This window comes from Terrapene carolina, unplaced genomic scaffold, assembly GCF_002925995.2.
Source record: "Terrapene carolina triunguis isolate 2854851 unplaced genomic scaffold, T_m_triunguis-2.0 Scaffold96, whole genome shotgun sequence".
Taxonomy (NCBI): Eukaryota; Metazoa; Chordata; order Testudines; family Emydidae; genus Terrapene; species Terrapene triunguis.
The window spans coordinates 46073609-46097532 of NW_020664447.1; positions in this window are offsets into that span (position 1 = coordinate 46073609).

Here is a 23924-nt window from a genome sequence, read left to right on the forward strand (position 1 = left end):
AGCACGTTATCTTAAAATAACATGCGTGTTCAACTATTTTTGAATTATAGTTTTGATTTTTTTCAGTAGTGCTTTGCAAATTATGAATTTGACAGTCTCCATAGTTACCTACTACCTTGGAAGTATTGTTTGAAATTCAGAAAGTTGTACACAACAATTAACTATGGCACTTAAGATAAATAGGAAGAAAATCTTACCCTGGACACATACAGAGACAGAATCTGGAAGAAGTGAGAGAAAGGAAAGACAAGAAGAGAGAAAATTCAGCTTCAGAGCCAATTTTTGGAAGGAAAGAGGCATAGTTAGGCAGAGAAGAAAAGCAGCAGGCATGCACCTTCAGAACTGTAAGAGTGAACAGATGGCCTGGGGCACCTCAGGAACCCAGGAGAGCAGCTAAGGGCTTTTATTTTTCTGTAACAGGGGAGTGCTGAGCTGAAATCATCAGATGGCTTGAAACTTTGAAATTGCTATATTTAGTCTATAGATGAAAGTATTAAATTGAATATCAGAGATGAAACAACTCCTAGTGTTAAGACTGACACAGAATGAAATTATACTTAGTTTTGTGAATAAATGAACGATTCTTAAACTAGCCTATGTATAATTTAGATTGCTTAATATAAGAGTTAATAAGGCAAAAGTATAAGAAATTGGCACTTCCACATGTCTTGAATCACCCTAATTTGATTTCATTTTATTTTTTTCTTCTTAGCTGTATGTGTACTATACAGGTCTTCAAAATTTTTGACTGCATTTTTGTGCCATCAGAAAAATAATATAGCCACATTATTTTGATTTCTCTCATCTTATCACCCTATTAGCCCTTCTTCTGAACCATTGCTACATGGAAAAAAGTTTAAAAGAATAATTTACATTTCATTGTCAGTATCCAGGCAGTGTTTTACATGGGGGGTGGGGGAACTAGCGGCAATGCCATTTAACATTTATTTTCTAAATAAAGTTGATTGTCAGATGGCTAGAAGACCATAAACAAGGGATTATAGTACACTATTGAGTGATACTGACAGTTTCCACATGGAAAACATGAATCTTCATGTTAAGACTGATCTTGTTTAACATTGTCATTAATCTGGAAGAAGTAGTCAAACAGCATATTAATGACATTAACACATTAACAGCCGATTCTTTGTTGGGAAACCTTAGGAACAATAGCTATGAAACAGGGACAATAACAAAGTCCCTAGAAATTAGAAACCTTGGTAGAAAATAACAATGAGATTCAACTTCGAAAAGTGTAAACTAATAAATGTCAGGGAGAAATAATCTGAAACCCAAATGTTCAATGAGAGGGAGAAATCTTGGAAATAGTAATACTGAAAGAGAGCTGACAGTGGACTGAAATCTAGATGTGAATTTGTAATCCTAGAAATGTAGGACTAGCAGCTACTTTGGTAGGTCATCTAGTCCAGTCCCCTGCACTGTGTAGGAGCAGGATTTTATAATTGTACTATGAGAATTAATGTATGATTTGATTTTATCCTGTCAGACACCCTTTTTGAATAGCAGAAAGGAATGACAGACCAGAACAATCCTTATGACTGATTATAGTCACCCTTTTGTTTTAGGATAAGTTATAATGTCTACTATGATTTCCTATATGTATTACAAATTCGGCACTCTAGTTAAATATACATTTCTTTGTTTTAAGATTTTAGTAAGTAAGAGACAGGATCTTGTATTGTATCTATGTTAAGGAGATTAGAGGAATGTTGAGGGCCTGGAGCCCCAATGTGAATTGTTTTAGTTATAAGATTTAGCAAGGCTTGATTTACAGTGTATTCTGCTGAATATACAATACTGCTGTCTGTATACCTTTGAAGGTTTCTGTAAGAGATTGTTTGTGTGAATGAGGAATGCATGCATCAGGAAAAGATAAGGTGTGAAAGCCATCACAAATGTCCAGATGGTCAAGAAAAAGTAAGAGACTTGGAAAGACCAGGAGACAATCAGAAAACATCCATTGTATCCAATGCTAAACATGTTAACAGCATTGACGACCTCAGAGGTGAGGCAGGCACCCCCGAAGGCGAGACAACAAATAGAAAATAACGATGGGAAGCCGGACAATAACCATCAAATGATAACACCACTTAAGGACTAATGATTACAGGATGACATTGCAAAATGCATGGACTCAAATGGGAATTTACAACTATAAAGCTGGGGTGTTTTACCATGGAACTCTGGGTTCAGTCCTGCAAAGCCTCGGAGCATCGGATCGTGACCAACAAGAGCCCAGCTCCTCACTTGTGCTCAATCTAACTGGCCATTAGATTGACTCGAGCTACAACACACTGGTAACTATAAACACCAACTGGCAGGAGTGTGTGCGCGTGTGTGTGTGTGTGTGACTGAAAAGCATATGCTAACTGTTGTATTTTCAATAAATGCTGCGTATTTGCCTTCTCCTGAAAAGATCCCTTGTGCTTCTTATAAGTATAACACTGTGGCAGAGTAAGTATTATCTAGACCATCCTGACAGGCATTTGTCTAACCTGTTCTTGGAAACCTCCAATGACTGAGATTTCACACCTTCCCTAGACAGTTTGTTCAAGTGCTTAACTACCTTTGCAGTTAGGAAGTATGTCCTAATGACTAAGCTAAATTTCCCTTGCTGCAATTTAAGCCATTGCTTCTTGTCCTGTCCTCAGAGGTTAAGAACAATTTATAAAAACTTATTATGTACTTGAAGACTTATGTGCCCCCTCAATCTTCTCTTCTCCAGACTGAAAAAATTGGGTTTCTTTGTTTAGTCTTTCCTCATAGGTCCTGTTTTCTAGACCTTTTAATTATTTTTGTTGTTCTCCTCTGGCCTTTCTCCAAGTTGTCCACATCTGTCCTGAAATGTGGTGCCCAAAACTGGACGCAATACTCCTGCTGAGGCCTTATCAGTGCTGAGTAGAGTGGAAGAATTATTTCTTGTTTCTTCCTTACGAAACTCCTAATATATCCTAGAATGGTGTTCCTTTTTTTTAAATTTATTTTGCAACAGTATTACATTGTTGACCTATATTTCATTTGTGATCCTCTATAACCACAGATCCTTTCCTGCAGTACTCCTTCCTAGGCAGTCATTTACAATTTTGTATTTGTGCAACTGATTATTCCTTTCTAAATGTAGTGATTTGCGTTTATCCTTATTGAATTCATCCTATTTAATTCAGACCAATCTCCATTTTGTCGAGATGGTTGTTTGAATTTGAATCCCGTCTTCCAGAGTGCTTTCAACCCCTCTCAGCTCATTATCGCCCACACACTTTATAAGTGTACTCTCTGTCATTATCCAAATAATTTATGGAGATATTGAATAGAATCAGACCCTGGACAGATCCCTGTGGGACCCTACTCGACATGCCCTTCCAGCTTAATTGGTACCATTGATAACTGAGTACAGTTTTCTAGCCAGTTGTGCACCCACTTTATAGTAGGTTTGTCTGGGCTACATTTCTCTAGTTTGTTTATGAGAAGATCATGTGAGACAGTATCAAAGCCTTGCTAAAGTCAAGGTATGACATCTACTGCTTATGCATCCACAAGGCTAGTTCCCTATCAAAGAAGGATATTGGGTTGGTTTGACATGATTTGTTCTTCTAGGTGCGTACAAATTGATTGTTTGCCCCTTTATCTTTCTGGGTATTGAAGTAAAGCTGACTGGTCTATAATTCCCTGGATTGTTCTCATAGTCATTATCTCCACTCAGTCCTACTTCAGACAATCGCTCAGACAAACAAGCTTGGTTACGTTTGCAGGAGATAATGCTGCCTGCTTCTTGTTTACAATGTCACCTGCAGGTGAGAACAGGCGTTTGCATGGCACTGTTGTAACCGGGCATCACAAGATATTTATGTGCCAGATGCGCTAAAAATTCAAATGTCCCTTCATGCTTCAACCACCATTCCAGAGGATATGCATCCATGCTGATGACGGGTTCTGCTCGATAACAATCCAAAGCAGAGTGGACCAACACATGTTCATTTGTATCATCTGAGTCAGATGCCAGCAGAAGGTTGATTTTTCTTTTTTGGTGGTTCGGGTTCTGTAGTTTCTGCATTGGAGTGTTGCTCTTTTAAGACTTCTGAAAGCATGTTCCACACCTCGTCCCTTTCAGATTTTGGAAGGCACTTCAGAATTTTAAACCTTGGGTCGAGTGCTGTAGCTAACTTTAGAAATCTCACATTGGTACTTTCTTTGCATTTTGTCAAATCTTCAGTGAAAGTGTTCTTAATATGAACATGTGCTGGGTCATCATCCGAGACTGCTATGACATGAAATATATGGCAGAATGCGTGTAAATTAGAATAGGAGACATAGAATTCTCCCCCAAGGAGTTCAGTCATAAATTTAATTAACAAATTATTTTTGTAATGAGCATCATCAGCATGGAAGCGTGTCCTCCAGAATGGTGGCTGAAGCATGAAGGGGCATACAAATGTTTAGCATATCTGTCACATAAATACCCTGCAGTGCTGGCTACAGAAGTGCCATGTGAACGTCTGTTCTCATTTTCAGGTGACATGGTAAATAAGAAGCAGGCATCCAGTATCTCCTGTAAATGTAACCAAACTTGGTTGTCTGAACGAACAAAAAGTAGGACTGAGTGGACTTGTAGGCTCTAAAGTTTTACACTGTTTTGTTTTTGAGTGCAGTTATATAACAAAAAAAAATCTACATTTGTAAATTACACTTTAACTATAGAGATTGCACTACAGTACTTGTATGAGATGAATTGAAAAATATTATTTTTGTTTTTACAGTGCAAATATTTGTAATAAAAAATAATATAAAGTGAGCACTGTACACTTCGTATTCTGTGTTGTAATAGAAATCAATATATTTGAAAATGTAGAAAAACATCCAAAAATATTTAATAAATTTCAATTGCAATTTTATTGTTTAACAGTGCAATTAATCGCAATTAATTTTTTTTTAATTGCAGTTAATTTTTTGAGTTAATCATGTGAGTTAACTGTGATCAATTGACAGCCCTTATTACTCTTTATAGCCTTAGCTATTTTAACCTCGTTTCGTGCCTCAGCCTTTCTAATTTTGTCCCTACGAGCTTGTTTTTTTTATATTCATCCTTTGTAATTTCACCTAGTTTTCTCTTTCTATATGACTTTTTATTTATCATTTAGTAATATCATATGGCTACAACCATGTCTGATTTTTAGGGCTGTATATACAAGGCATTCCAGCATGGGGAAGAGAGGTAATCGTCATTGTTTGTTGTACTCATGGGGAGGAATGTATGTGATACACAGGGATATAACTAGGACTACCAGGGATAATACTAACAATTAGAAAATATAGGTTGAATATCAGGAAGAACGTCGTGATAGAAGCTTTTTAAGCTAGACTAGACAAAGCTTTAGGCTGTAAGGAACAATAATTCAGTAGCAGAGAGAGAGAGAGCTTCTTATACCATCCAGTCCATCATTAACACATTTTATCCCTTGACATATTCAATAGGAACAATATTCTGTTTCCTTGCGGAAAATAAGAGGATTTATTTACTTCTGAGGGCATTCTGTGCCAAAAAATTAAATTCTGTGACAATATTTTAAAATTCTGCAAATTTCATTTGTCAATAAATAAAATCCAGAGGCTCCAGCATGGCAGTGGGGAGCACAGGCCCCTGACTGCATGAAGGTGGGAGATCACCCTGCAGCCCCCCCATCCCCGTGACACAGACTCAGCGGTGAGGCTGCACATAACCCTCATATAGCACAAGGCTTGGGTCTGCCCGAGAAACATCCTGGGGCCCTGCCTCTCTGCGCCAGGTGCACCAGGTGTGGGGAAGGCAGGCTCAACCAGGCAGGATCTGTTACCTGCACAAAATTCTCTTACACACTCTAGGGGCACCCACCTTTATCTAGTTCCTCGGGCTCAAGGCGTAACCCTCTTAATTTAGGCACCCACCCTTACCCCGTTCCTAGAGCTCAGGCATAATCTTACGCTGTAGGGCAGCCACCCTTACCTTGTTCCTAGGGCTTAGGCATAACCCTGCAGGTTTGCAGGACCTTCTACCAGTGAAAGAGCCTTACACAGTAATATCCTTATCCTCTATTTATTAACAATCACCAAAAACCGAATGCACATGTTACACATATAGTGCTCACCACTCCCAATAAGACAGATGAACTTTTCTTGATGACCAGTCAGGATAAGGTCCATCTGGGGGACTCCAGTTTCTGCACTGTGTCATTGGCAGAGTGTTGAGGTCTGGCAGCTCTGATCTTTGGGGCTGTATCCTGGAGTTGGTTCCCAAAGAACTTCTTTTTGGACTCCAGCTCATATGTGAAATTTTGAGTCCTTTTTTAGCTATACCTTAACATATCATTGTACTAAAATTTTGCTAACCAATCCTAACACAGTGTAACAAAATTCTTTAACCAATCCTACCCCGCCACCTTAATTAGTTTACACCTAGCAAAATTAATTATGTAAAGACAGAAACAATTAAAGAACCAGACAGAGACCATACAGATAAACAATAGGGAAGTGGGGACCATAATGACAAAACAGAAATGAGGATTTCACAACCACAACTATTGATAAGTGATTTCTTGACAGACAGAATGCTATCAAACTAAGTTTTCTTTAACTATCTTAAGCTCTGTTTCTTTATCTGGTGATAGCGGGTGCCATTAGGACAGAGTCTCCTTCTTAACAGCCTGATATTACATTGTTTTAATGTAATTTATATGGAATGTGAGGATGTGACTTCCTGCTTCTCAGCTAATGGCTGCTGCTCGGCTGCTCTTTTAATCCGGCTGCAGACAAAGGCCTTATCCTTACAGGATCCAAGTGCAGAGGAGCTCGGAGGGGGATCCAGGTGTGAGGTGAGAGGATTCTGTGTGGGACAATCTGGGTGCAGACAGTTAAGTGGGGGGATCTGGATACACAGGGGCTCGTTGGTGGGGTTCCAGGTGCAGGGGCAATGGGACTCTGCTGGGGCTTCCAAGTGAAGGTGGTTGGGCTCAGCAGAGCAGTTGGGTGTGGGGGTCTCAGCGTGGGGGTCTGGATGCTGGAGAAGTGGGGCTTGGTGGGGTGGGGATATGGGTGCAGCTAGTTGGTGGTCATTGGTGTGGGGGTCTGGACGTGGGGGCTCAGGGTGGTGCAGGGGGTGGGGCATCAGGATTGGGGTTTGAGTGCAGGGAGCTCAGTGGGGGTGATCTGGGTGCAGGGCAGGGCATCCAGAGGCAGGGGGTCTGGGTGCAGGGGGGCTTCAGATGCAAGGGTTGAGGTTCATTGGGGTGGGGTTCAAGTATGGAGGGCTAGGGGAGTTCTGGATGTACTGGGTGAGGCTTGGCAGGGGTGTCTAGATATGGGAGGTCCAGATGCACGGGGGTTGTGTGGATGGGGGAGTAGCTTCACTTACAGTGACCCCACACCCCCACAGCTGAGGAGTGATGGGGAGGATGTTGAGCTTCCTGCAGCTGGGGGAGGTTACTAGGGGTGGGTCTGACACAGCCCCAGCCAATCTTTGCAGGGGAAGTGGAAGTCCCGTCCTCTCCTGCCTCCAGCCCAGATGAGACTAGCAGCTGATCCCGGCTCAGGTTGGGAGTGTCCCCAGCCTTGCAGTGATTTACCTCTCCGCCGGCTTCTCCGGATGCTTGAAATGATGTACCTGCACAGCTAGGGAGTGGTGTGTGACTGCTCTTGCAGCTTCCCTTTGCTTCCCTGTCAGAGAGTCATTTTTCTCCTGGGAAGCAAAGAAATCTGCTGGGGACATGAACTCTGCGCACATGCAGTGGCGCAGAATTCCCCCAGGAGTAATTTATTTCTGAATTCAAGAGGAATTCCTGAGCTTTATCATATAGCAGATTACCAAACTGTCTAAGTCCAGATAGATTTTAAGATTCTCTATTTTCCATCTTGATTGTAACCTTCACGCAATAAGGAAAATTATTAGCTTTGATTGCTAATTGTTAGATTGTTAATTGTTCTGAATCCAGCTGGAAACCTCTGATACTTTTATAGCTATTAGGCTGTTCTCTAAGCAATGTGGTGTATGTTCTTTTGCTGACAGCAGCTGTATGTAAATACTCTTAATGAAAGTCTAACTTTAGTGGGGTGATGTGGGGATGTATGGCTCCCAAATCGCCAGCTCACAGGTGCGGCACACTGCCCTGGAACTACGAGGCTGGAGCTGTTTACACCCCCGCGTCTGTGTTTGGGAAACTTATTTGGCTGATTTGATCATCACCCTCGCAGCTGGTGTTCACGTGCACAAGAGATGGGTTTGTTATCTTATGTTGTTTGTACACTGCATGCTTTCTCTATGCGCAAGAATTTGACCACTGAGAAGTGTTGTAAACAGAGTAAGCACAGGAAATAAAAACCCCAGGAAAAGTTTTCCTGGGAGGCTTTTTGCAGGAGGCTTGTGAAGCTCTCTGACTACCACAGACCAGGCGTTCTGTTTCCTTTCCTGTGTCGTCGCCACAGCTGGTGACCCCGACGTGATAACCCCCTGCTCACCGGCTGGACATGCCGAGTGCACCCCCGCGGCCGTTTGCCGCCCCTGATTCATGAGTATGGGGGGGGGGGGCTTTCCAGTGCCCAGAAGGAGCACGCAAGAGAGTTACAAAAGATTATACGGCAGCGATCATGTGTCGCTGTCCCGGTCGCTCATATTGAGGACCTTCTAAGGGAAATAGATCGCCAGTGCCCCTGGTATCCTGACTGCGGGTCGTTACGGCTTTTTGATTGGATACGGATTGGCATCATCTTGTATAGTGAACCCCGTGCCCCAGTTCAGCACCTGCTGCTCTGGCAGCGTTGTAAGGAGGCGCTGGAGGGGGTCGGCCCCGACGGCCCCAACCCGGTCTCCCTTGTGCCCCCAGGTGATGGGCCACCCCCTTCCTACCCGCAGCTAACCCTCCCTGCGCCGCCGCCCACGGCGGCGCCCCCTGCCCACTGGTCAGGCGGGGGGGCGCTGTCGCCGCGGCAGTGCGACGAGCGCGCGAGGCCGGTCTCTTGACCGACAAGGAATCCAGCTGTGGGTCCGAGGCGTTTCCCGTCTCTTGGTGGGATAATGGAAATGGGGGGCAGATAGTGGACTGGGAGGCTCTCCCCTACTCGGTTCTGCGCGAGCTCCGCAAGGCGGTTCGTGAGACCGGGGTGCGGTCCACTTTCACCCTGGGGATCATGGAAGGTGTGTCAAATGGTTATTTCTTGCTCCCCCAAGATTGGAAAGACATGTGTCGCATGGTGCTGTCTCCCGCGCAATATGTTGTGTGGGATAGCGAGTACCAGCGAGAGGCGCTTGTGGCGGCAGCACAAGGTGGGGGGGCCTATCTCGCTGAGCAGTTGTATGGCACGGGGCAGTTTTCGGGCATCCCCGAGCAGGCGGTGGGCACGCCCCGGGCAGCTTTTCCCATCATTGGCCAGTGTGTCCGTCGCGCGTTTCGCAGGGTCCCCGCTGCAAGCGAGTCCTCTAAGTCCTTCGACCCTGGCGGAGTTGCTACAGGCGTGTGCGGACGTAAGCACCCCAACCCAAACGCATTTATTGCCTCAACGATCAGCCGTTCGAGGGTGTTATCGACTTTGGGGCAGACGTCACCGTTATCGCCGCCGCGCAGTGGCCCGCCCATTGGCCCACAAAGCAGGCTCCGGCGGTTTGGGGTGTGGGCGGGGCGCAGGACTCACAATGGAGTGCCTGATGGTTGGAGGTTAGGGCGCCCCAAGGCACCCGCCGCGCCCGTATCCGGCCTATTATTCTCCCCGTCCACCTCAACCTGTGGGGCCGTGATTTATTAACACAGTTCACTGCCACCATCCATATTGATGATTAGGCGTACGGCCCTCCCCCTCCGTTGGCTCACTGACGAGCCTGTATGGGTTGCGCAGTGGCCGCTTCCTCTGAACAAGCTGGAGGCCCTCCAGCACTTGGTCAGTGACCAGCTGCAGGCAGGGCATTTGGAGGAGTCCACTAGCCCCTTTAATACCCCCGTGTTTGTAAGCACAAAAAAAATAGTTACACCTTGTATAGAAATTGATGTGGCTAGTGTTGTGGAAATTAAATTGTGGATAGGGTGTGCATTTTCCCCAGAATATGTGCAGTGTATATTGTAGCAGAGGTAAAGGAAATGCAAACCTACCAATATAGGTTGTGTTATCTTTTTCAAATCACTGTGTGTTTGAAAGCAATGACTAACTACCCAGAAGGGGTAGACCTCTGTTCTTTTGTTTTTCAAATCATCAGAAAAAATGGATGCCAGCTAAACAGCATTCAATGTACCATGCATTCACTGGCACAATAGGAATTATTTTTGTGTTTTATGGCCAAAATTGTTGTTAAAAATTGCATACCAACAGTCTTTGGAAGCAAGGACATGGAAGGTTAACCCACTCCCCATATTGCCCATGGGATCCTTCTGGCTACCTCAGATTTCTAGCCAGAGGGCTGGGGAGGGAGGAAAGCTATTAGACACCTGAGGTTGTACCGAGTGAACTCCTCAGAAGTGGGTGTGCTTGTCCTGGTTTGTTGCTCCAAAGCTCTGTAATAAAGTTATTTTACTGGAAGAGTGTACATGGCATACATTGAATAATGAGACTACTGTACTGTATAATGGCAATGTGTATGTGTTCATTGTTGGGAAAAGGTGTATGAGTGAAGAGTGGAAGTTTCCTTTGTAGGTTAAAAGAAGCTGAGAAAGGGAGAAGAGGAAAAAGCACAGAATGAGTTAACTGAGAGGAAAATACAGCTAACAGGCTCATCCAAGGTCACAGCCAAAACTTGGCTGACCCCCAAGAAAAGGGCGGGGGCTTGAATGTGCCCAAGCAGCTGTAAAATCTGCAAAACACTGCCAGGCATTAATGAAATGTGTTAGATTCTTTTTTCACAGGTAGAGAAGTACTACCCAAAGACCCTAGCACCCCTGCCATTCATTGAAGCCAGGAGACTGAGTCTATGTAAAGTCCATCAACGAAAGACTGCTTTGGCTCCATGCTGGAAAGGCCCTTTCCAAGTCCTGTTAGCCATCAACACTGCTGTGAAGTGCCAAGGACTGACTGCCTGAAACCATGCTTTTCACTGTAAAAAGACCCCTCCACCTCGGGAGGACTCTCTGACTGATGATTAGCCTATTTCTTTTTCTAGCTCTGCTGTGCCTTCTGGACAGCAGGAAAAAGGGAAAAAAGACAAGGTGAAGTGCTAGTAACCTCTCCCTTGTCCACTAACAGACCTACTGTGCCTTTGAATTTTTTTAGAAGACACAAAACCATTACAGGGTGATGTGCTAGTAGCCTCTCCCCTGTATGATGCTGAACCATGACTGTTTCAGGAAAAGAGAAGAAGGAACACTTGCTTCATTGAAACCACAAAGTCCAGGGATTCCTGACTACAAGAGACATTAAGAACTGACCCTGGTGAAGAAACAAAGAATTATACACTAGCAGGAAGAAACTTGTGGAACCCATTCTTGGGAACGTGGTATTGATTGGATTTTGGGGTTTATTCTACAGGCTGCGCCCTGTGTTTTGGATAAGTCCTTCAGCATGTATTGCCCTCCCTAATTGGATTTTAAATGATAAGTACCAAAGGCACCTTGTTGCCATTGCCCCTGCCATCTCCTTTATTACACTATTACCCCTGTAACACATCCAAATACAGACAATGACCCAGAAGTTGCTGACAGAGATGGTATTGAATATCACTGAGGCTGGGAAGGCATTGCAGTGGGATCTAGCATGTTCAGAAATTCAGGATTTCCTGAATGACTAGCTAATGGCCATTCGAAATGATCTAGAGCATCAGGCTTGGCCCACTGCCCTTACAGACACATCAGGAGTACCATCTGATCTGTGGCCATGGAGACATACTTGGAGACTTTCTGGGTGGAAGTGCAGACGTTCTTAGTGCTCCTTCCAAGCATATGGACCGGTTGAGGGGGTGTGGGCTCCCACATACCGAATCCTGCCGGGTCCATGGGGAGGATGCATGTGGGATTGGGTAATTCACCAAGACATCTGGGAAATTAGACTACCTGGTATGCCCAATCGATTTTAGTAAGTGCTCCTGAGATTACATCTGATATTTGGATGGGGTTAGGGAGTCAATGGACATTTTGGCCATTAGAACCCCCACAGCTTCAGTGTATATGTAAACTGAAGCCAGGAGAAGTTGTCACTGTTTATGACTACGTTTGCTGGGAGGGTAGGGGACAAGGAACTACCCTGACAGGACACTTACTTTTTCAAGCTAATGATAGCTGTGTGTATGTTTATGTTAATGACACCACATTACAAGACATGCATTTTAATCTCATTACCACTGCAGGCAATTACTGGCCTGCAGATAGAGTTAAGTATAATGTATTGTACTTTGTGACATTGTTAGCTTGCCTTAATGCTAACTCACTCCTTATTTTGTGTGTATTGGGAAGTTTTTTGTTGGCCCCTGGGTGCCAAGGCGAACCCCAGATGGAGCAGCGGCTGCAGTTTAACATCTGGGTCCACCTGGCAGAAGTATTAAATCAATCTGATTTCTGCCTGGCCGTTGCCCCGGAAATGCAAGGTCTGTTAAGTACCTGCCTTGTTCCTGTCTGCAAACCACCCAGCAACATCTGGGATGTGAGACTGTAAAGGAAATGTGTTGTTTTAAGCTTACTGATAATAGTAATTGCATGCAATAGTAAATTGATATGCTGAAATGTTATGCTCAAGCCATCCGCCAGGACGTTTTTCCTCCTTGGTGGGATTATATCTAGTCATAGCTACCCTTAGGGTGGATAAAAACCCTTTTATAGTATGGGGTCTTAGTTTTAGTTTTTGGTGTTTTATTTTGCTGCTTTGTTTAGTGTATATCTGGTGGCATTGTGTATGCTACCCTGCGAAGGTGCTTTGTCTAAACACCGCATATAAAATAAAATAGGGGGGGATGTGGGGATGTATGGCTCCCAAATCGCCAGCTCACAGGTGCGGCACACTGCCCTGGAACTACGAGGCTGGAGCTGTTTACACCCCCGCGTCTGTGTTTGGGAAACTTATTTGGCTGATTTGATCATCACCCTCGCAGCTGGTGTTCACGTGCACAAGAGATGGGTTTGTTATCTTATGTTGTTTGTACACTGCATGCTTTCTCTATGCGCAAGAATTTGACCACTGAGAAGTGTTGTAAACAGAGTAAGCACAGGAAATAAAAACCCCAGGAAAAGTTTTCCTGGGAGGCTTTTTGCAGGAGGCTTGTGAAGCTCTCTGACTACCACAGACCAGGCGTTCTGTTTCCTTTCCTGTGTCGTCGCCACAGGGTGAAGCTTTTTTCTCCTGTATTTTATAACTTGCAGGTTGCTTATAGAAGACACTTGCCTGTCAAACTCAGATAAGATACATGTGATGAAACAGCTTTCACCTGAAGTGCCCTTCTGTGGCAGTCCACTGCACAGCAGTTGTACCTTCCTCAGTCTTCTTCAAGAATCTCCGGGAATAGTCCAAACAGTTTTTTCTGAGTACAAACAGCCCTTGCAGGGTTTACTTATTACCAAAGAAGCCCTGTGCATACAAACCATGCCTTCAACAGTTTATCAGTGAACAGCCCTACTATCACCATGCTTGTAGCTCCAGCATCTCCTCACACCTCACTCCCAGCCTTCAACCCTCTCTGGCCCTCTGACTTCAGCTCTCCAACTCAGAGAGCTGGCTGGCGTCTCTCTGTGCTGGTCTCAGCCTTCTCTGCCCGTGGCAGACTCTGGCTCAGGAAGGTCAGCAGGCTAGCCCTGCATTGGCTTCCTGACCATTCCTCCTCCTTTCCAGGGAGGGCCTGCCTAGAGCTGTTGCAGCTTTCCCCAGAGACCTTCTCCAGTCTCAACTCCCAGACAATTTTCACATGACTCTTTTTTTTCTTTTCCTTTACTGAATCAGGTAATTCTCACCTATGCTTTTCCTGGCTGAAGTACAGCTCACGCAGTCTCCTCCCTCTAGGGCCTAGATCCCCTCTTATAAACTCAATTGGAGTGAGCTGGTAAGTCAGAGGTGCACTGCCCTTGCTCCGTCTTAAAGCGCCAGTGTTACCCTGTGACAACACGGAGAGATCGACACTGCTGAAATCGATGCAGTGGGTGTCGATTTAGTGGGTCTAGTGAAGATCCCTCTAAATCGACAGAGGAGCATTCTCTGGTCGACTCCATTACTCCAGCTCCCCAAGAAGAGTAAGGCAAGTTGACTGGGGAGCATCTCCCGTTGACACAGCCTGGTGAACATAGCTGGAGTCGACGTAGCTTAGGTCGACTTACCCGGTAGTGAAGATAAGCCCTAAGTATTCGCTATTCCCATCTGAATGTATGTCAGGACTTTGTCAACATGTTTAATTTGGAATTTTATCATGTATGTGTGTTCCAGAACAGGAGGGGAAAAGTGCAGACTTTCTTCCACGTAAATATGCTTCCAGTTTCACTAGTTTTTCCTTGCCAATGTGATTGACACTTGCATATTATTTTTGTCAGTCTGACAATTAATCACTACAAATTCTTTATCAGTTAAAGTATGAATATCTGGAAAAATATTGGAAACCTTTTCAGTATTGATATGTAATATATTTAATTTATTCCTAATTCAGGGACTTGTATATTCAAGAGTTACCAAGAAATCTGATGTAGTATCAATAGTCAGTAATCCATTTTCTTCCTGAATTTTCCAATTTTCCTGCTTGCTTGGTTCCTACATTAGTTTTGCATAATGGCTTTAAAATTCACATGAATTAATTGTGTTAATGCAAGTGCTAACGAGATCACAGGCTTGCTACATTTGCTTAATTTAAATCATGCCAATCTCACTTAATTGTGTATATATAGAAATCTATCAAAACCCTTCATGAAAGTAACACTTCATTTCAAAGTGTGAATCTTCTTCTCTGCATAATTCCTCTATTAATTTAGACCAGGTTATCACTTTGATATCTCATGTTTCTGCTTGCACTTTCTCTGAGTTCCTACTGTTATCTCCTAAGCTTCATGGTTTTCAACTGAGTTCATCTTTACTTGTTTAGTTTGTCTCAATTGCTAAACTGGACATGGAGTTGTTTATTTCCAGTATATGTTTGTATTCACCCCTAAAACAGAATTCAGCTTTAAGGTCTTACAGGTCAATATTTGTACACTCAAGATAGAGGAGGTCTTCTGGCTTGAATATTGATGGTAAACTTTGCAAGTATGTCATTTTGGAATTAGTTGGCAGAGCCAAGTAAGACTAAACATTTCACATCTTATTTTTATATTTAGCACCTCTGTTTCAATTGACAGTATAGCTAATTATAAATCATGTAGTAATATGGCAAACTTGTGTCCACAGCAGGAACTTCATAATTTCTTCCATTATTTTTTTCCAAAAAATATTGGTAATGCTAAGAGATTCAGTCCTATTAATGTGAAAGCAAACTTACCACCTGCACACATATAGCACGGGTACTATTAATAAACTGACTGAAAACTTTGAGCTTAATCTGTGTCAGTTTTTGATACTGTCTTAATTATGTGTCTCAATTGTACCTTATGCGCGATCACTCATTTAGGGTCTAAATGTGCCTCACTGTCACTCAAACCAAATATTATCTCTGTTGCTTATTGAAATTGAGACTATAGGAAATTTTAAGCACGTTAGAGCTACATATAACTTCAGTTTCCTACTTTTTGTTTGTTTGTTTGTTTGTTTGTTTTTGTTTTGTTTTGTTACCTGTGTCAGACCATCATATACTAAGAAGATCACAGTGTCATGTTTGAGTCTTGTATCTTCTTCACAATAGAAACTGTAGCTGGTCTTCCGGATAGTATGTAAGGATTGGTTATAATGTGATTTATCTATCGTCTGGCCTTGAACCAAAGCATTTTACGAGTGTAGTTACTCCATTGCTCGGGAACCAACCTTTTAATCCATCTTGGGAATCTAGTGCTTTCTCCAATATTGTAATCAATCACTTTTGGAAGTATTTATTTTGAAAATGATGAAACTTCAACTTGATAATTCTCACAGTAACTTACATTTTAGAAGCCATGTATGAACATTAACTAATCCTTTATAATACTCTTTTGAGGTAAAGAAAGTATATTACCCTTTTTTCAGATGGGGAAACTTTGTGATTTGCCCCCAGATCACAAAGCAAGTCTGTGGGAGAGCCATGATTAAAATGCAGGAGTTCCAGGCTCCTAGTCCTTTAAGTATGGTGCTTCTCAGGTCCAACAAAATAACTTTTCATTCCAGCTTTGAACTATGCTACATATGGGGGAGGTATTCATGAAAAACTGCACCACTTTATCTAATTCTGGCATACTTTCTTCAATACTGGTGGAAAGGATTACAGCAATAACAAAAATACTGAAGGCTGTTTGGCCCTACGAATAAACTCACATCATGAAGAGTTTTATTTCTTGGCCCAATATGGTTAAACTTAAGAATATTGACCACGCAATGCATATTGAAAATTTCTGAAGGCAGGATGTGCAAATGTAGGAAATCAATCATCTGAACGTCTTATAAGTACGCACTTGTGATACCAAAAACAAAACAAAAAAGCCCCTAAAACTAGGGCCCAATTAAGTAAAATACACAACTGAATTTAAAAAAAATTACTTTAACACACCACTGCCCCAAAAATAACCTCCACAAAATACATGAGAAAGGAAACTCTCTTCAGTCATGTCACACACGGACTTGGTCTTAAAGGAGAGCAATTAATAATTGCACAGGGCCTAACCAGAGAAGGCTCTGCTTCCCAATCACTGAATATAATGGGGCAATCAGCAAGCCAAGCCCATAGAGAGGTAGGGCAGGAGATAGTCCCTTAGGTAGTTCTAAAACTGTTTACTTCCCTTTTGGAAAAAGTGTAAAGCTTAGGATTGTATATCACAGACAAGCTTTCATAAGAAGAAATGCATAGCCTTAAAAATATGTAAAGTTAAAACTGGATTTTAAAATATGCCATTAATTTCTTTGTTCCTGTTCTCTGCAGCTGTAGTCAGTATGTTCTCGTGCAACATGCCCTATTGATGTCTCCTGCTGTGCTCTATATTTGATGTACAGCAATCAGCATTGTTTGTAATGTTGCGCTTTCTCTTTCATGTATGCAACATTTGCAAGTCTTTGAGATGTTTTCAAGTTAGTTTTGCATTTGAAGATTTGCAACATCTAGAGTACTAGTAGGAACATATTTGATATCAACCTTTAAGAATGCTGTTTATTTATATGGTTTACAAATAGCTGGAGCAAACATGACAGCCATGAGATGTGCTTGACTTTTTTTTTTTTTCCTCCAGGATTCTTCCTCTACCAACAAACTAGTATTTAAATTGGGCACATATGAATAAAAATGTTATTATCTTTAACTGTAATTATTTCTATTCACAAATAAAGAAATTTTTCAATTACTTGTGTCAATTTCATTGTTTTAAAACTTAATTTTTTTTTACAATACTGTAGCATCTCTGGCTGTGACTTTTTTTGCAAATATCATATACTAAAGTCAATGAACCGCTTCAGTTTGTTGGCTGGGACACTTTCAAAGCAGAACCTAGATTGCTGCAGGTGGTAGTGGGGATTTAGTAAATGGCCGCTTCACCTTTTGGAAGGTGATGGAGATGCTACTTTCTGGATGAGATAAATTCAAGATCTGAATACTGATCTCTTGTCATTTAATAGCCCATACTCACAGAAGTATAGGGCTGGAAGGGACCTTGAGAGGTCATCTAGTCTAGCCCCCTGCAGGACTAATAATAACTAGACCATCCCTGGCCAGTTTTTGTCTAACCTGCTCTTAAAAACCTCTAATGATGATGATTCTACAACCTCCCTAGGCAATTTGTTCCAGAGCTTTAGGAAAAATTTCATAACTGTCAGAATAGTTAATGTCCATCCTAAACTGCCCTTGCTGCAATTTAAGCCCATTGCTTCTTATCCTATCCTCAGAGGTTAAGAATGATTTTTCACCCTCTTGTAACAATCTTTTACATACTTGAAGACTGTTATGTCCCCCTTCAGTCTTCTCCAGACTAAACAAACCTATTTTTTTTTTCAATCTTTCCTCATAGGTCATGTTGTCTAGGTCTTTAATTATTTTTGTTGCTTTCCTCTGGCCTTTTTCCAGTTTGTCCACATCTTTCCTGAAATGTGGCACCCAGAACTGGACACAGCTTGGAGTAGAGTGGAAGAATTACTTCTTGGGTCTTCCTTACAACACTTCTGCTAATACATCCCAGAATTAATATATTTTATTTATTTATATTTATTTATTTATTTATTTTGCAACAGTGTTAAACTGTTCACTCGTATTTAGCTTGTGATCCACTAAAATCCCCGGATCCCTTTCCATAGTATTCCTTCCTACTCAGTCATTTCCCATTTTGCATGTGTGCAATTGATTGTACCTTCCTAAGTGTACTTTGCATTTGTACTTATTGAATTTCTTTTGCCCATGGTACTTTGCAGAAGAATACAAGTACTAGTTGTGAGGTTTTGGCCATATTCCAAATTGAATTCTACCTGTCTACTTCATCTTCAGTTTTAACTAGAGCTAGCCAGGAAAGAGAGTTTCATGTCTGTGAAAAATTTTGAGGCTTTGAGGGGGGAAAAAGATGTCCTGAATCAGGACTAAAAGCCAAAACTACCAGGAAAAAATGAAGTGAAATTCTTCAACATTTAGTTTCAGAAATACTGAAACATTCCTTCAGGTGAGCTGCAGAGGAGCCAGGAAAGTTGAGAACCTCATGCTTGGCAGGCTGCTGAGAAGCCTGAGAGCCCCAATTCCACATCAGCCCACTAGGTGATCTGTGGAGGACTGGGGGAGCCTGAGCATTGAGGAGCATGGGGCTCCCAGAGCTTCAGGCTCTTGGTTCCATGTCAGCCTGCCAGGTTTGCTGTAGAGGAGCTGGGACCCTGGCTCTGCAGCAGCCTCCAAGGCAGGCTGCTGATGAACGGGAGCCTGGGATCTCCAACCCCACCAGACAAGCTGCCGCAGAGCCAGGAAGCCCAGGCTGGTGGAGAGCTCTGTTTCCAAGCTCCTCACAAGATGAGCCGCTGGGGAGATGGATGGGTAGCATGCTGGCAAGAAACCTGGTAGCGTTCTCATGGTTTCTATCAAAAACCCACCTCCCTTTTCTTCAAAAGATTCATAGAAATCTACACATTCACTGAAAGAAAAACATTCCATGGGAATGTGCATTTTATGACAGAAGAATGTTCTTTGGAAGATTTCTGAGCAGCTGTAGTGTTTCAATCTGTCATAAACTACTGTGTAATTATGCTGAGTGCTATTTAAAAGTCATGTGTCTCACTCCAGAATTAGCTGTATTTCAGTGGTGTGGGGAGTGATTCCTATGTGGAAGCAGTGTTGCCTAGTTGCTAGAGAACTAGATTGGGATTCATGAGACCTAGATTCTATTCCTTGGACAAGTCACTTCCTCAGTTTCCCATCTGTAAAATGGAGATGACCATTTTAAAGGGCTTTGAGATCTGATGAAAATTACAATATAATAGCTAGATGTTTAATATTAGTAATAGAAGATGGGATGAGGAATCAGGAAACCTGGGGTTTGGTCTCAGTTCTGACAAAAGTGACTCTTAAACATGTATTCACATTAATCCTTCTGTATGTGAAATCTTTTATGCCACAATTCAGAAGTTAGGCAACAGCTCACCCTATGAGTATGCTTAACATGTAGCTTTCCCTCTTTGGAAGAGTCAGTCTCACTGCGTGTAGAATGCAGGCAGTTAAGGAAAGTGTTTCAACCTCTTCAAGGCTAATTTCATGGTAAGATTGTTGGGGCAGGTTGAAGCATAGGAGTTTGTATCCTGAAATTCTTTCCCTTTTATGATACAAGAGAAGAGATTACGTGACTCTTGGTCATCAATCTTTTTACTTTAACCTTTGTCCTCCTATTCTGTGTCCCTCATCTAGTGTTCACCTTTCTTCATGGTGTCTGCATGGTGATTAAGGTCTTTGGGATAGATACATTGTCTTTGAAATGCATGATGCTTTATAGACAGATAAAAGTGCTATATAAATAATAGGATATTGCAATAGAGTTACTGTGCTGGCTAGATGAGTGGGTGTTTCATACGCATCCACAGACATCCCCAAAAGGGAAGGATGGTGGCTTTTCCAGATGGGAAGTATCCCTGTTTCAGGAAGTAACGGAAAATTCAGGTATTTTCTTCCTTCCTTTTGGGATAGAAAATGTTAGTGCCAGCAACAGGAGGGAAACTGCCTCTTGTGTCTTTTTCCCCTCCATACGGCAGTAAGAAGAAGCCATCTGGGCATGGTAGGGTTGAAAAAAAAATGTTTACTAAATATAGAAGGCCTAATTATGTTCCCTACTGCACTGGCTGGTTTCTAAAACATAGAACACAATGAGCACCACTACAAGGCTCATAAACAATGTAAAGAGGTACTATCATATTCCTGTAGACTATAGCTCTGTATCCTCTTCCAGTAATAGATGTGGCTCCCTTGTTAAACTGAGCCTGTGCCAGTGTGATTATTCCAGGGATTCTGGCTGGCTGTACTAATCCACTAATAAGGAGACCATAATACCATGTAACTTTATAATAGAAATACAATATTTCCTAAAGGAGTTAATGGAATGCAGTGAGTGTCTGAGAAACAGCATATGTGTACAGTGGAGGATAGACCTAGCTGGAGAAGACCTGAAGACCAAGTAAATTCCTGGATGGTTGAAATAAGGAACTTTTTAAAACACACACACACACAGAGTAGCCCTTCTACCCCATTTCAGACAAGTGTATAGGAAAAGACTTAAAAAGTGGAAAACAAACTTCTAGAAACCAAGTAAAATAGCCAAAGGTCATCTCTTAAACTATTAAGTGGATCTTATTCACAAACAAAAAAGGTATTATAGTGAGGTTTAGAGAGAAAATTGACTAATAATGTATCCAGTAACTCTTGCGTTCTAACCTACCAGTAGAAGCAAAATAGTCCATAAAGGTAGAGAAATCTGGATAAGCTGAGAAATTATGAGCACTTTGATGGCTACTATGGAGCTATCCAACCTAGTAATAGTAAGGGAAGTTTTAAGTGAGTCTGTCCTTTCAAAAAACCTTCTTCAAAGTGGTTTTCTTCTTTATAGATTCTTACACTTCTCTATTTGTCTGGCTATGCCGGAAGAAGGACAAAAGACACTGGATTTGGTTTAATTAGCTTGCAACTGTATTAACTGTTTGGGAGTGCCTGGCAGATAAAAGTGTACAGTGCACATAATTCCATGATCATTCAGTATGTACTAGAGGACTTCCATCAGCCCACCCTCTGCTGGGACCTTACCATCCATCCCCCTTGAATGAGGGTTAAGATGGGCTATAAAGAAGGAGGGGGTTGTGTCCCTGCTGGGACAGTCATAGGAGCCATGAACCTAACCTCCCCACCCATTTCCTCTGCTTTAACAAATACCTCCTTAAATAGATTGATTAAAGGATTTAATCTGATCACTGTATCCCTCCCTATAGAGTACTTGCATTGGACATCTGCCACAATAAGGTGCAAGCAATTAGCTTGGCTGCCTTTCCTCTGCCCCCCTGCGCCCCACCCCCTGCGCATTCTCAGCTGGGTTCCCATATCTCCTAATGCCCCCTTCAATATCAGCCAAAAATGCATCAGTCTGACAGGTAGACTCCATTCTTCTTGAATAGTTCTGGTGCCCTGTATGCTATGTCCAGATGCAAAATTATCGACCTTCCCACCCCTGTGACCTGTCCAGGGAGAAAAGGGCTTCTCTCACCCAGCATATACCTATGTAACCTTCCCTCTCTCTTCCAGTCACCTGGGGGAATGGGTCAGCATCCGCACACTGACCTGCTCTGTGGTTGCTGCAAACTCGCTCCTGCCTCTCTATTCCCGGTACACACATTTCTCTAGCAAGCCAGACAACATAGAATCATAGAAGATTAGGGTTGGAAGAGACCTCAGTAGGTCATCTAGTCCAACCCCCTGCTTAAAGCAGGACCAACATCAACTAAGTCATCCCAGCCAGGGCTTTGTCAAGCCGGGCCTTAAAAACCTCTACGGATGGAGATTCCACCACCACCTTCCTAGGTAACCCATTCCAGTGCTTCACCACCCTCCTAGTGAAATAGTGTTTCCCAATATCCAATCTAGATCTCCCCCCACTGCAACTTGAGACCATTGCTCCTTGTTCTGTCATCTGCCACCACTGAGAACAGCTGAGCTCCATCCTCTTTGGAACCCCCTTCAGGTAGTTGAAGGCTGCTATCAAATCCCCCCTCATTCTTCTCTTCTGCAGACTAAACAAGCCCAGTTCCCTCAGCCTCTCTTCATAAGTCATGTGCCCCAGCCCCCTGATCATTTTCGTTGCCCTCCACTGGACTGTCTCCAATTTGTCCACATCCTTTCTGTAGTGGGGGGCCCAAAACTGGACGCAATACTCCAGATGTGCCTTCACCAGTGCCGAATAGAGGGGACTAATCACTTCCCTTGATCCGCTAGCAATGCTCCTACTAATGCAGCCCAATATGCTGTTAGCCTTCTTGGCAACAAGGGCATACTGTGCTGAATCATATCCAGCTTCTCATCCACTGTAATCCCCAGGTCTTTTTCTGCAGAACTGCTGCTCAGCCAGTTGGTCCCCAGCCTGTAGCAGTGCATGAGATTCTTCCATCCTACATGCAGGACTCTGTGCTTGTCCTTGTTGAACCTCATCAGATTTATTTTGGCCCAATCCTCCAATTTGTCTAGGTCACTCTGGACCATATCCCTACCCTCCAGTGTATCTACCTCTTCCCCCAACTTAGTGTCATTTGCAAACTTGCTAAGGGTGCAATCCATCCCATCGTCCAAATCATTAATAAAGATGTTGAACAAAACCGGCCCCAGGACCAAACCTGGGGCATTCCACTTGATACCGGCTGCCAGTTAGACATCGAGCCATTGATCACTACCCGTTGAGCCTGACAATCTAGCCAGATTTCTATCCACCTTATAGTTCATTCATCCAATCCATACTTTTTTAACTTGCTGGCAATAATACTGTGGGAGACTGTATCAAAAGCTTTGCTAAAGTGAAAATATATCATGTCCACTGCTTTTCCCCATATCCACAGAGCTAGTTATCTCATCATAGAAGGCAATCAGGTTTGTCAGGCATGACTTGCCCTTGGTGAATCCATGTTGACTGTTCCTGGTCACCTTCCTCTCCTCCAAGTGCTTCAAAATGCTTTCCTTGAGAACCTGCTCCATGATTTTTCCAGGGACTGAGGTGAGGCTGATCAGTCTGTAGTTCCCTGGGTTCTCCTTCTTCCCTTATTTAAAGAGGGGCATTATATTTGCCTTTTTCCAATCGTCCGGGACTTCCCCCGATCGCCACGAGTTTTCAAAAATAATGGCCAATGGCTCTGCAATCACATCAGCCAATTCCCTCAGCACCCTCAGATGCATTAGATCTGGACCCATGGACTTGTGCATGTCCAGCTTTTCTAAATAGTCCTTAACCTGTTCTTTCACAACTGAGGGCTGCTCACCTCCTCCCCATACTGTGTTGCCCAGGACAGCATTGTGGGAGCTGACCTTGTCTGTGAAGACCGATGCAAAAAAAGCATTGAGTACTTCAGCTTTTTCCATATCATCTGTCACTAGATTGCCTCCTCCAGTCATTAAGGATCCCACACTTTCCTTCACCTTTTTCTTGTTGCTAATATACCTGTAGAAACCCTTCTTGTTACCCTTCAGATCCCTTGCTAGCTGCAACTCCAATTGTGTTTTGGCCTTACCCCTGACTTAATGGCATTGTTTGGCTATAGAATGATGAACTAGAGGTAACAGCATCAATTATGATGAGGAAGGAGGGTAGGAACAGTGAACATTAGCCTTGGCAATCATTTCAGCATGCACACACTGCAGACAGTAATAGTTGTTGTTTTCAGATGGATTTCTTTACCTATGCAAATTT